The sequence below is a fragment of the Salvelinus sp. IW2-2015 genome, linkage group LG30, assembly GCF_002910315.2.
Source record: "Salvelinus sp. IW2-2015 linkage group LG30, ASM291031v2, whole genome shotgun sequence".
Lineage (NCBI taxonomy): Eukaryota > Metazoa > Chordata > Actinopteri > Salmoniformes > Salmonidae > Salvelinus > Salvelinus sp. IW2-2015.
Genome location: NC_036869.1, coordinates 7477121 through 7490169, shown reverse-complemented (window position 1 = coordinate 7490169; position 13049 = coordinate 7477121). Strand labels below are relative to the sequence as shown.

General features: G+C 44.9%; 1 long non-coding RNA gene across 1 annotated transcript in view; it reads left to right on the top strand.

Moving 5' to 3' along the window:
• The first annotated feature begins 1015 nt into the window (after positions 1 to 1015).
• Positions 1016 to 13049, top strand: part of LOC111955284 (uncharacterized) — a 32771-nt gene continuing 20737 nt past the window's right edge. Inside the window, exons 1-2 of the long non-coding RNA XR_002876102.2 lie at positions 1016 to 1426; positions 11527 to 11577. This is a non-coding gene — a long non-coding RNA (uncharacterized lncRNA). The remainder of the gene's footprint in view (positions 1427 to 11526; positions 11578 to 13049) is intronic.

Genomic DNA, 13049 nt, shown 5'->3' with positions numbered 1-13049 from the left:
GTGTGCAGAGGGTCCCTGGTTCGCGTCGGGGCGAGGGGACGTACTAAAGTTATACTGTTACATTAGGCCAAACATAGAAACAGACAAACTAGACACACAACATAGAATGCCCACCCAGCTCACGTCCTGACCAACACTAAAACAAGTAAAACACACAAGAACTATGGTCAGAACGTGACACAGAGTGAGTCCAGGCAACCTATTATGTATAAGCAAAATTATACACCTGAACTTAACAATGCGATTGAATACTTATTGATTCAAGACATTTCAGTGTTTCATTTATAATTAATTTGTAAAAAAAAAATATATAAACATAATTCCACTTTGACATTATGGGGTATTGTGTGTAGGCCAGTGACAAAAAAACTAAATTTAATACATTTTAAATTCATACTGTAACACAACAAAATGTGGAAAATGTCAAGGGGTGTGCATACTTTCTGAAGGCTCTGTATATAGGATGAGCCATGACTATAATGCAGTATGAAATGGGTAAAACAGTATGTAAACATTATTAAAGTAACTAGTGTTCAAAGACCATGTTCATAGGGCAGCAGTCTCTAAGGTGACGGGTTGAGTACCAGGTGGTTACCGGTACGTAACAGTGACTAAGGTACTGGGCGGGGCCGGCTAGTGGTTACTGTTTAACAGTCTGATGGCCTGGAGATAGAATCTCACCCTAAACAAATCCTGCAGAGTAGGCTAGTTAAAGTAGACTTATGATATTCTTGTAGTTGTCTGTATAGGGTCTTCAGTAGGCCTATCCAATGACTATTGGTTAGGCTACACACTGACCAAATCCGAATTTGTTTATTCTGGAACCTAACATATGTATTTGAGAGAATCAGATCAACAACCAACACATGCATTAATTCGTGTCCTAACATGATATCGAAAACACTGTGTATATGCAATATTCATGTTTACCTTGTAGGCCAATCTGCACAGTGCACACTGATTTAAAAAGGCACAAATCGCTGTCATACTCATTAATGATTCACAGACACTGCAGTTGTCGCGGGTCAACCCGATCGCCCGTCCTCTGTCTGCACGTTTCCGAAGGCTCTCGGAGATTCACCGAACATAGACCCATCCCTTCCCGAATCCCGTGCCCCTCCTCCTCCACTCCACAACGACTCTCCTTTCGACTCGGAGGAGGAACTCGGCGGCCGCCCAGCTGTGCATTTGTAGCCATTACCCAAGATGGAGGTTTGCTGATGGCAGTAGCATCTAGGAGCGATCCTGCCCGTCCCTGTGTCTTGGCCGACGCTTTCCGAAAGCGAACAGATTTTTATCTTGATAACGTTGGCAGGAATTACTCCACCGCATTGGGAATTTAGTTGGGCCACCATCATGAGCTCTGGGGAAGGAGCAGAGGAGACGTCAAAGGACGCGGCCGATATAGCGGCGTTCTTTAAATCTGGTAAGCCCGAAAACGAACACGCCTGGGAGAGCAAAAGAGCCGCCCTTTCAAGTCGATATGGAGGGACATTGTTCCCGATTGAGCACTGTATTTTCGGGATCGGTGGGGTGGGGGAAGGATTTCAACTAAACATTTTCCCAGGTGTTGTTGCTCATTTGTAGAAGCAACAATGGATCACAGCAACAGTGGCTGTTATGCAGAATTAATGGTGTGAGAGATGTCGTGCATTTGTTACGCACTCATTATAATGTAACTAACCATGTCATCCAGGTAGGATACCTCGCGACTCCGGTAGCAGCCCCACTCCCCACAGTCGACAGACACATGCCAACTCACGTTTGATTAGCTTTATAACCGACTGCACGCCGACATTAGCTAACTAACCATCGTGCTTACGTTTGACGTATGCAAAGAAAACACATTAAATACATAGTTAAGATATTTACTACAATTTACCTTTATAAAAATAGCTAAATCACAACGACAGGTGCGCGAGCGATCAAGCTAGCTAGCCAGCTAATTAGATAGCCAATGGACTGGGACATCAAACAGCTCACTATCGGATTGCTAGCTAATGTTAGATAGATTTCATGGAAAAAGCTCAACGCTAGAGTTGATTGTTAAGTAAAACATGTAACGTACTAATCGTTTCCGTGCTGTTAAAATAGGACACAATCCGAGCGTGCTAGCTATGTAAACAATACCGTGGCGTGGCATGCATTCTTGCTCTCTGGACTGTGGTAAGGGCAGCTAGCTAGATGGCTAGCTGTAAGSTTCCCCTATGGCTCTAAGGCATATGATGCATGCACTTGATTGTGATTTACTTTACGATGCATAAATCAGTTCAGATAAGACTATTTTCTAAATTAGTAACGTTAGTGACTGCACAATGTGTGAATGCAAAAGATGATCATAGCAATTGTCTTGGCTAACGTTAGTCATGCTAGCTAGCTGGCTGAGCGATGTGCAATCATAATTTCTGGGCCTATCCTGATTCAGTAGATGTATAACATTACTATCTCGTTAACTCGTACGTGGATATGGAGGCTCCAGGTCTGARATTCTTCCATTTCTATTCCATTATCCCATTTCTTAATTCGAGACTTCAGTCGATGATTTCTGTGCCTTGAATAATGAGCTAATTTTGACTCAAGGTTATCATCAGGTGTAGGTAGCAATGTTTTATTCCTAGTATGATTTTGATACAAGCGTCATATGCTGAAAATGTAACTTAGTTATTCTTATCATTATAGCTGGATAGGGTTCAATCTTTTGGTGGGAGGTGCTAAACCCCCATTATCAAATCAATTAATTAGATCAATCAAATGGTGGCAATTGGGTTGATTGGAGGGTGACATTAACCCTGTGTGTGTGTGTGTGTTTGACGGCTTCACTGGTCAGTCTAAACCTCATTGAAGGAGAAGATGAGAGGAAGCAACTGTAGACTGTTGAGACGCAGCCTTTGACTCCAGTCTGGCTGTATCTATAGATAATAACCCACATGAGAAGTGCTGTATGTGCATTATGGCTGCAGTTAGTTCTTCTGTGATGATGGCTCCAGTCATCCTGCTCTGAGGGAAATCTCTTAAACACTAAAATTCAAATCTGTACCTCGAAGCCAGTTCCATTGCTTTTATCATTCTTACCCTCTAATGGGGGACTTATTTATACATGAGAAAACCAGGAGTAGTCCGGACCTCATAGGGTAAGATTGGATTGCCCTCGTAATAGACAGTCCCAGTCTACAACCACACCCCATTTTAACCACTAGACTAACCAATATCCAAACATTTACCCAAACCCTTCCCCCTATTTTTATCTCAGTTGTAGTAACTTCCTTATTGGTTCAAATGTTCATTTTGGGATCATGTTCCTTTGGCTTTTCCTCTGTCCCATGTGTTTTGGCTCTCTCCAGTAGAAGTTACCTGTAGGCACAGATCTAAGATCAGCTTACCTTCCCTAAAGCTTTCCCCAACTTTTAGAGGACAAAACTCTAAACCGACCTTATATCAGTCTCTAGTMTCATCCTTTGTAGCTGGATTGTTCTGGGTTATTATTATGGGGTGTCATTGCAGGGTTTTGACACCCTTGCGAGAGTGCTTGGTAACCAGCAGAGCTGTGCCCTGTTATCACTGCAGGCAACAAAGCTCTGATTGACAGCTGAGCTCAGGTTGAGTCGTGCGTCTGTGTTTGTTTGTGTGTGTGCGTCTCTGTAGGTCTGTTGGTGTTTGTGTGTGAGTGTGCATGCATGCACATTGGAGCTGGAGTAGACTCAAGCCATCTCACTCTACAGTCCTCTCTGCCATCATCTCTGTAATCAAAAAGCTCTGTCTCACTGCAGAATTAGGCATTCTTCAAACATCACATTTCAATTTCAGAATGTTTTTGTTGCTTCTGCTGCTCTATCGTTCCCTTTCTCCAAACATCAAATTGAAGTTAAGGGTTAAGTTTAGATACGCATTCTGAATAAGGTTTTGGGATTATCATAAAATAAAAAATATGCTAATCTAGAGTCATGGGATTACGCCCATCTGGCACCCCAGTCCACCCCATCTGGCACCCCAGTCCACCCCATCTGGCACCCCAGTCCACCCCATCTGGCACCCCAGCCCATCGGCACCCCATCTGGCACCCCAGTCCACCCCATCTGGCACCCCAGTCCACCCCATCTGGCACCCCAGTTCCACCCCACCTGGCACCCCAGTCACCCCCACCCCGTCTGGACCCCAGTCCACCCCGTCTGGCACCCCAGTCCACCCCATCTGGCACCCCAGGTCCACCCCGTCTGCGCACCCAGTCCACCCCGTCTGGCACCCCAGTCCACCCCAGTCTGGCACCCCAGTCCACCCCGTCTGGCACCCCAGTCCACCCCACTCTGGCACCCCCATGCCCACACCCACCTGGCACCCCGTCCACCCCACCTGGCACCCCAGTCACCCCACCTGGCACCCCAGTCCACCCTACCTGGCACCCCAGTCCACCTCAGTCCACGCCATTGCGAAACCCAAGGCTACTTGATGGTAATGGAACTCACTATTGCCCCCCCCAGTGGCCAGTTTTGAAGGCTATTCCCAACGTCCTAAGGACATGGATAGATAGACCAGGTCCCCAGTGTCTGGTCTGGAGKGTGAAGTCACAAGCTCTGCTGGTCGGCTACTGCGTCGCAACCTAGCGGTGCCAAAAGCTCTGGTCTGCCCTAGAAAGCCTATGTAAATTGCGATCGCCAGAAACGGTCTCCTCCAAAAATGTTGACGTCCATTTTGGACTCTAAAATTAGTTTCTTAGGATCCTGTTCGATCCCCATGGTGAATTTTTAAAAAGTTCGCTACAAATCGAGATATAGAATTAAATASTGATCCATTCTTACAACTACATTTGTCGTCACACAGGACCACGTGCTGACACAGACCAATCATGGGCCGGCAGGCTACGAGGAGGCTCGCACCCTCATGCACGCTCTTTGCGCGTGTCTCTCAGGCAGGATTAAAACAACGACATCGAACATGATCCGTTGCGAGTTACGGCCACTTTCACCATGATCCWCAGGTYCCATTCAGCAGCATCCAGCCATATGAAGCGCTTCAAATACTTCCTGCTTCATGTACCATCTGAAGTTTTTCCATAAGAATACGTGGATGATATCCYCACTATCACTATCTACTGGTTTTAATGTCTATGGGATCGACGTCCAATTTTGAGGTCAATTTTGAACGATCTCTCTTCTGTAATACGCAGTGATACTAGCATCAACACTACGGGACCAATATCTCTAGCGACGTGGAACAAGGAATTGTGTACTATCTGAGTTAATAATAATAATAATAATAGGCATACACTCAAGCTTTCTCCCTCGAAGATCAACGTTGCTGTATACTATAGGCTAGACTATAGTTGTTAGTTTGAGGGTTTATACTCCATCACTTTCCCCTGTATAACACCTAGCCATGTTAGAACACGTACAGGTTTAGCACCTACCTGCCTAGCCATATTTGTCTCCTTCTAGGTTTGTCTCGCTAATTTCTGTCTGAATCCCCCCTCCCTTACTTTTACTCTCTCTCATTCTGTCTCTTGTTGTCTTACTCTTGTTCTGTCGCTCATTTCTGTCTGAATCCCCCCTCCCTTACTTTTACTCTCTCTCATTCTGTCTCTTTTATCGCCCCTCGCTTCCTTTTCCTTGTTACAGACATTGTGAGGATCCAGACTTCTGTGTAAAAAAACTCAACCGTTCCAGACTTTTGTTCGTGATCGTTGTACAAGAATGTGTGAAGGAAAATAGTTATTGTTGATTTCTGTCTGAATCCCCCCTCCCTTACTTTTACTCTCTCTCATTCTGTCTCTTTTATCGCCCCTCGCTTCCTTTTCCTTGTTACAGACATTGTGAGGATCCAGACTTCTGTGTAAAAAAACTCAACCGTTCCAGACTTTTGTTCGTGATCGTTGTACAAGAATGTGTGAAGGAAAATAGTTATTGTTGATCTGTGAATAAATGAGCTCAGCACACTCACTTACCTTTAAACACTGAGCTATATGAGCAAAGCTGCAACCAGGACTATGAGATGTCTCATAACTACATAACTAGGCCTATCTATGGCTATACCTATAACTTGATTATAACATGGCAGGGCGACTATAATATGATTAACAACAGTTGTATAATTCACCAATTACCGTATTTAGCCCATAACACGTTATATGGTCATGACATGATTATAACTTAACTAACTATCCTTTCTCTCTCTCTCTGCCTTTCTCTCTCTTTCTCTCCCTCTTTTCTGTCTTTCTTTCCCTTTTCTCTCGCTTTCTGTCTCTCCCATCTCGCTCTTTCCAGCGTGAGAGACTGAGCCAGAGCTCACATTCTCCCCAAGCCCACACCAATTAACAATCACGCCAGAGAAGTTAGTGAACGAGAAAGAGAGAGCGAAAGAAAGAGTGAAAGTGGGATGACCTCCTTTTGAACACATGGAGGGGTGAGAGAAAGAAGGTCTGTGTGTGTGTGTGATACCAGTATGTGTGTGCGATGCTAGTTTAGCACAGTGGTTCCCGACAAGGGGTACTAGGACCCCTCGGGGTACTTGGCCTATCCACAGGGGGTACTTGAGACGACCAATGAGACCATAGGCCTACTGGTACAATGCACATGAGGGGGTACTTCAGGGGTACTRCAGGCAGAGCAACATTCAGTTGGTGGTACAATATGAATGATGCTACACAAAAATCTAATGGAATGTATTGGTTGCTTGATTGATAGATTGATGAACAGAGGACTTGAAATACAATGACTCCTGCCTGCATGTTAATATCCTGAGAGGATCCAGACCTGCTTCTGTAGATCATATTGTCTCTGCTTAATCAGGACTGTACACTCCCAGTATACATACAGGACTGTACACTCCCAGTATACATACAGGACTGTACACTCCCAGTATACATACAGGACTGGTAACACTCCCAGTAGCACATATAGGACTGTTACACTCCCAGTATACATACAGGACTGTACCTCCAGTACACTACAGGACTGTAACTCCCAGTATCATACAGGACTGTAACTCCCAGTATACATACATACAGGACTGTACACTCCAGTACACATACAGGACTGTACACTCCCAGTACATCATATCAGGACTGTAAGACTCTCACACCTTATGGTGACACAATTGTGGGTGTTAATGTCTGTAAGCGAGGTCCGTAACACAAAAATAGAATGAATAGAACGGGCTTGGAACCTCTAATCCTGGCAATTTGTATTGTGAATTTATGGGTACACTCACAATGGCTGCCTGGTATTGTGATYCTATCATTTCCATGGTAAAGTAGCATCTTCATTCAAATGATGTTAACTGATGTGGCTGATGCAATGGAATGTATTGTTTGTAYTGTCAGTTGAGTTGATGGYAAAAACTCACAGCACCGATTGATGGGTACACTTCCTGCTTTGCTCCTATGGGTACACTCGCTATGGATAAACCTGCCAGTCCACCCGTTATGCCATCATTGACTTGAATTGGGACGCCGGTTCTATTCATTCTATTTCTATGGTCCGTATAGCTGCAGAGGGTRACGCGGCAACGTGCAGTGCAGGTATGGGACAGACATCAGCGATACCAGGGGAAAAGACTAGCGCCACACACACACAGTCCTTGTTCTGTGGAAGTGCATGTGTGTCCTCTTTGATATCAGCGCTGTGATAAAAACAGGAAACATCTTTATTACTTTGATTTTCTCTCTCTGCCTCAGAGGGTAGAGCTGACAACCAATATCATACATCCCTCTTCTGTGTGTGTTTGTGCGTGGAAGCAGGCATTCATTTGATTTACGTGTGTGTGTGTGTGTGTGTGTGTGTGTTAAATATAACCGTGGGGCAACTAAAGGCTGTAATCCCAGGGAATGGTTGGATTAGAGGACAGGTCAGTGTCTAATCTAATGAATTGACTCTCACTTAAATGCACTTAACACGGTTAGAGCACACACACACACACACACACACACACACACACACACACGTAAATCACTCTAATGCTGTTAGTCAGGACATGAAAGCACAACACAGGGGTACACACACTAGTGCCCTCTCTCTCTCCAGTCATGTCTCTTTACCATCCCTCTCTTACCCTCTCTATTTCTCTCTTCTGTCTGTGTAGGCTACCTGAAGACTAGGGGACTGAATATAGGTCACCACAACCTTACCAGGCAGAATAAGAGCATAACAGAAGTGTGTGTGTGAGTGAAGAGGAGCAGTGACTGTGGAGTGAACTCCCCTGAGCTAACACATGATGTCTCAGTGTCAGATCGTTTTACCCCTAACCTCTCCACACACACACACACACACGGTGTGTGCTGGCCACTGCACTGTCTGAACTCAGGCGTCATCTCTTAATCCTGTGACCCTCTGTATTCTGATTTCTATTTATGCCGGATGAAATTAATTTCATCCCACTAATTAAAAAAACAACAACTATCTGATAACAGCTAGTGTACCGTTCCATAAACTAAGTTTTACCTTGAGTTTTCTCTTGCTTCACCAAACATTGTATTTGTCAGACTGCTAATAAAGGTTGGTTAAAATGTGAATAATTGAACAGGGAATGACTCCAGATTGATTGGTTGGTTGCATGGAGACAGCACTATCTCTGTTGCTGCTCCTGTTTGAAAGTGACACCAGAACAAGAGAGAGGTAAAGTAGGACAAGTCCTCATGGACCATTTCTCTGTCTCTGGGTCGCTGGTGGGCTGTAAAATGCTGTCTTGCGCACTCTCTTTCTCTCTGTTCTTTCTCCCTCTCTATTGCTTGGGTGATTGATAGCGGTGGTATGCTGAAATGAGAGGGCTTTAGGGAGTGACTGGTGTATGCAAGTGAGTCGCAGTGATGAGTAGCCTTGCAGAGAAGTCAAAGGGGAAACGGAGGCCTATAAAATGTGTGTGTGTTTGTCCATCCATAATGTGCTGTCTATAGCCACAGTAAAGCGAATGAGAGAGCGTGAGTATCGGAGAGAAGCTGTGTGTATCAGATGGATGGTGACACCGTCCTGAATCATACCCACTGTTTAGAAGGTCAGAGAGAGAGTTCTAGAAGGTTTTACAGGGGATTGGGCTACTCTTCTGACTTTGCTCTTAGTTCTACTTTGTCATTTCCTCTGCCTATTTCTGTGTTTGGCTGTCAGTAAATGGATGACGTAGCAGGTGGTTGGCCCTGCGCTGTTCACTTGGTGTGTGTGTGTGACAGAGGGGGGTGGATCTCATTAGATTAGCCCACTTCTGATCCTGACAAACCTCTTGGTTTCTCTCTTTGGGATCTGAGCCTAACCCGTGTGTGTGTGTGTGTGTGTGTGTGTGTGTGTGTGTGTGCGTGTGCACGCACGCACGCACGCACGCACGCGCGATCTCAACATGTTTTGTAGATTTTTCTTGCCTCATACTATTAGAACTGTGATGCTATACAGTTAGATAACTGTGACCGTAGAACTACTGCTGCTGGTACTGCAAGTATGTGCTGTGTGTTCATGTTTGGTCTTTTCAATATAACGTCTGTCCCGTTTGGTTCCGAATGGATACACCACTGGTGTCCAAGGTCTGAACCTGTCTTCCTGTCGTAGGGAGAAATTCCATGAGTGGAGAACACTCTAACCTTTATCCCCCTCCATCCATCCCTCTGTTTTCACACCTTCCTCTATTGCTGTTGACTGTGACGTGTGTGTAAAACACTGTGATTCACTACCACCCTCATGTATCCCATCACCCAACACCCAGCAGTAAGGACACAGCATCCACAGGAAGTGTGTCAGAGAGAGCATGTGTTAAGATTAGAGGTCGACCGATTAATCGGAATGTCCGATTTAATTAGGGCCGATTTCAAGTTTTATAACAATCGGAAATCTGTATTTTTTTTATACCTTTATTTAACTAGGCAAGTCAGTTAAGAACACATTCTTATTTTCAATGACGGCCTAGGAACYGTGGGTTAACTGCCTTGTTCAGGGGCAGAACGACAGATTTTCACCTTGTCAGCTCGGGGGATCCAATCTTGCAACCTTACAGTTAACTAGTCCAACGCAATAACGACCTGCCTCTCTCTCGTTGCACTCCACAAGGAGACTGCCTGTTACGCGAATGCAGTAAGCCAAGGTAAGTTGCTAGCTAGCATTAAACTTATCTTATAACAAAAACATCATCATAACCACTAGTATAGCATGCTTGATGATATATTACTAGATATTATCTAGCGTGTCCTGCGTTGTATATTAATCTGACTGGTGCATACCAAGCCTACAAATACTTAAGTATCTGACTGACGGGTAGGCGAAGCAAGGCGGGTAAACATTCATTACAAACAAGCACTTTCGTGTGTTTTGCCACAGTCTTCTTGTTTGTGCGTTCAAGCATTTGCGTTGTTTATGACTTCAAGCCTATCACTCCCGAGATGAGGCTGGTGGGTACCCGACAGTGAAATGGCCAGCTAGTTAGCTCGCGCGCGTAATAGCGTTTCCAAACGTCACTCCCTCTGAGTGCTTCTAGTAGTTGTTCCCCATGCTCTCTGCATGTTGTAACGGCTGCTTTGAATGGTGGCTGTTGTCGTTGTGTTTGCTGGTTTCGAGCCAGGGAGGAGCGGGTTATAGGGACGGAAGCTTATACTGTTTACACTTGCCATACTAAGTGCTTAAGACATCCATAGTCAAGGTTAATGAAATACAATGGTATAGAGAAAATAGCCTAAATTCCCTATAATAACTACAACCAAAACGTCTTTACCTGGGAATATTGAAAGACTCATGTAAAAGGAACCACCAGCTTTTCATATGTTCTCTCATGTTCTGAGCAAGGAACTGAAACGTTAGCTTTCTTACATAGCACATATTGCACTTTTACTTTCTTCCTCCACCACTTTGTTTTTGCAATTACTTAAACCAAATTGAACATGTTTCATTATTTTATTGAGGCTAAATTGATTTTATTGATGTATTATTCAGTTAAAATAAGTGTTCATTCAGTATTGTTGTAATTGTCATTATAAAATAATTGTCTGATTAATCGGTATCGGCTGTTTTGGTCCTCCAATAATCGGTCGACCTCTAGTTCAGATACACCACACACACAGCACACACACACACACACAACACAATCACACACACACACACACACACACACACACGGGAATAATGTGCTAGTGATCGTCAGACAAAAGGTTTGTTTGATGTTTACAGCATGTGTTAGAGTGGTGTATTGGTAGCGTAGTGCATTAGCGGTGTAGCTGTCTCCAAGGACAGGAGGGCTTCTTCTGGTAGTTAATGGATTGATTCATGCCAGGCCAGGTATGGCATTCACTTGGGGTCTATTCATTAGTTCAAACTGTTGAAAAACGTTTTGCAGCAGAAAACTGTTTACAATTCAAATTAGTTTTATATTGGACAAATACAGGTAGGTCGTCCATTTTCTTCCGTTTGTTTCCTAATGAATACACCGCTGGTGTTCAGGGTCTGAACCAGTCCCTGATAGATCTGTCCAGGCCTGGAGTTGATTAGCTTGGTAGAGACACACCAGAACTGACTACCTAATAATAATCTCTCTCTTTGTTTCTCTTCACTTTTTTCTCTCCTCTTCCAGATGGTTCCCTCCCAAAAGAGCCCAAAGGAGACTTGTCCAGTCAGCTACCAGGTAGGATGACACGCATACCCAGCATTCGTGTGTTCCTGTGATCTTCTGCCTCCCTTCCCCTTTCTGGTCGTTTTGTTTCACTGTTTTGTCTGGGATCTACCATTGATGTCTGTCATAGCAGCATGTGTTTAGTGTGTCTTTAATTTTTTAATTTTTTTTTTTTAACCGTTATTTTACCAGGTAAGTTGACTGAGAACACGTTCTCATTTGCAGCAACGACCTGGGAATAGTTACAGGGGAGAGGAGGGGGATGAATGAGCCAATTGTAAACTGGGGATTATTAGGTGACCGTGATGGTTGAGGGCCAGATTGGGAATTTAGCCAGGACACCGGGGTTAAATACCCTACTCTTACGTTAGTGCCTGGGATCTTTTAATGACCTCAGAGAGTCAGGACACCCGTTTAACGTCCCATCCGAAAGACGGCACCCTACACAGAGCAGTGTCCCCAATCACTGCCCTGGGGCATTGGGATCTTTGTTTAGACCAGAGGAAAGAGTGCCTCCTACTGGCCCTCCAACACCACTTCCAGCAGCACCTGGTCTCCCATCCAGGGACTGACCAGGACCAACCCTGCTTAGCTTCAGAAGCAAGCCAGCAGTGGTATGCAGGGTGGTGTGTTTTGACTGGGAGTGTTTTGACTGGGAGTGTATCTGCTGAAGTGTCCCCCTCCCCCTCATCTCTCCAGTCTTGTCTAAAACGTATTTATTTTACTTCCTTGTCTTTAGGCACGGTTATAGGTCGAGGCTATTGTTCTGAGTCATTCAGCAGTGATGTCACTGGTCTGCCCTATAAAGGGGTTAAAATATGTGATGTCTTCTAAGATCTAAAGCTTGAAACCAGTCAATCTGGTGGCCTGCTCTCTCTCTCGCTGGTCACACTGGGATAGGGAGGGGGAGGGAGGGGGAGAGGGGGATGGAGAGATAGTGTTACGTAACCCTGGTTGTGCCTTTGGTCCCTGACAGACATATGTTCAGTATGAGGGGCTAGGGTGGGCTGTTTCTCTCTTTCTCTCTCTCTTCTCATCCCTCCAGGTCATTGGGGTAACCCTGGCCTGTGTCTCAGTCTCTTACTCTACCCTGTTATTAGAAGTCTGGTCGAATGGAGAGAATGAGACGGGGAGCGATGGCGAGATTCAACTGGCAACTGACATTCTGGGGAAAACGGGATGGTCAGAGGGAGAGAGYAGAAATAGGGGAGAAAGAGAGGGAGTGAGAAGTAAGCAGGGAAAAGAGAGCCTAGGACGGACCGGTGGAAAGTTTTTAAATCTATTATCAATGCTGGTCACTAGCACAGATGGGCAATTATTATTTGTATTTTTAATATATTTTTTTGTGTGTGTGTGTCAGCTGTACCCACAGTGAGGGCATTGTTAAAGTGCTGCAGCTGTGGCTGATCAGACTGGCCATCAGCCAATAAGATCGCCCCCTCAGTCTCCCGAGCCAATAGGATCACCCCCTCTGTTTCACCGAC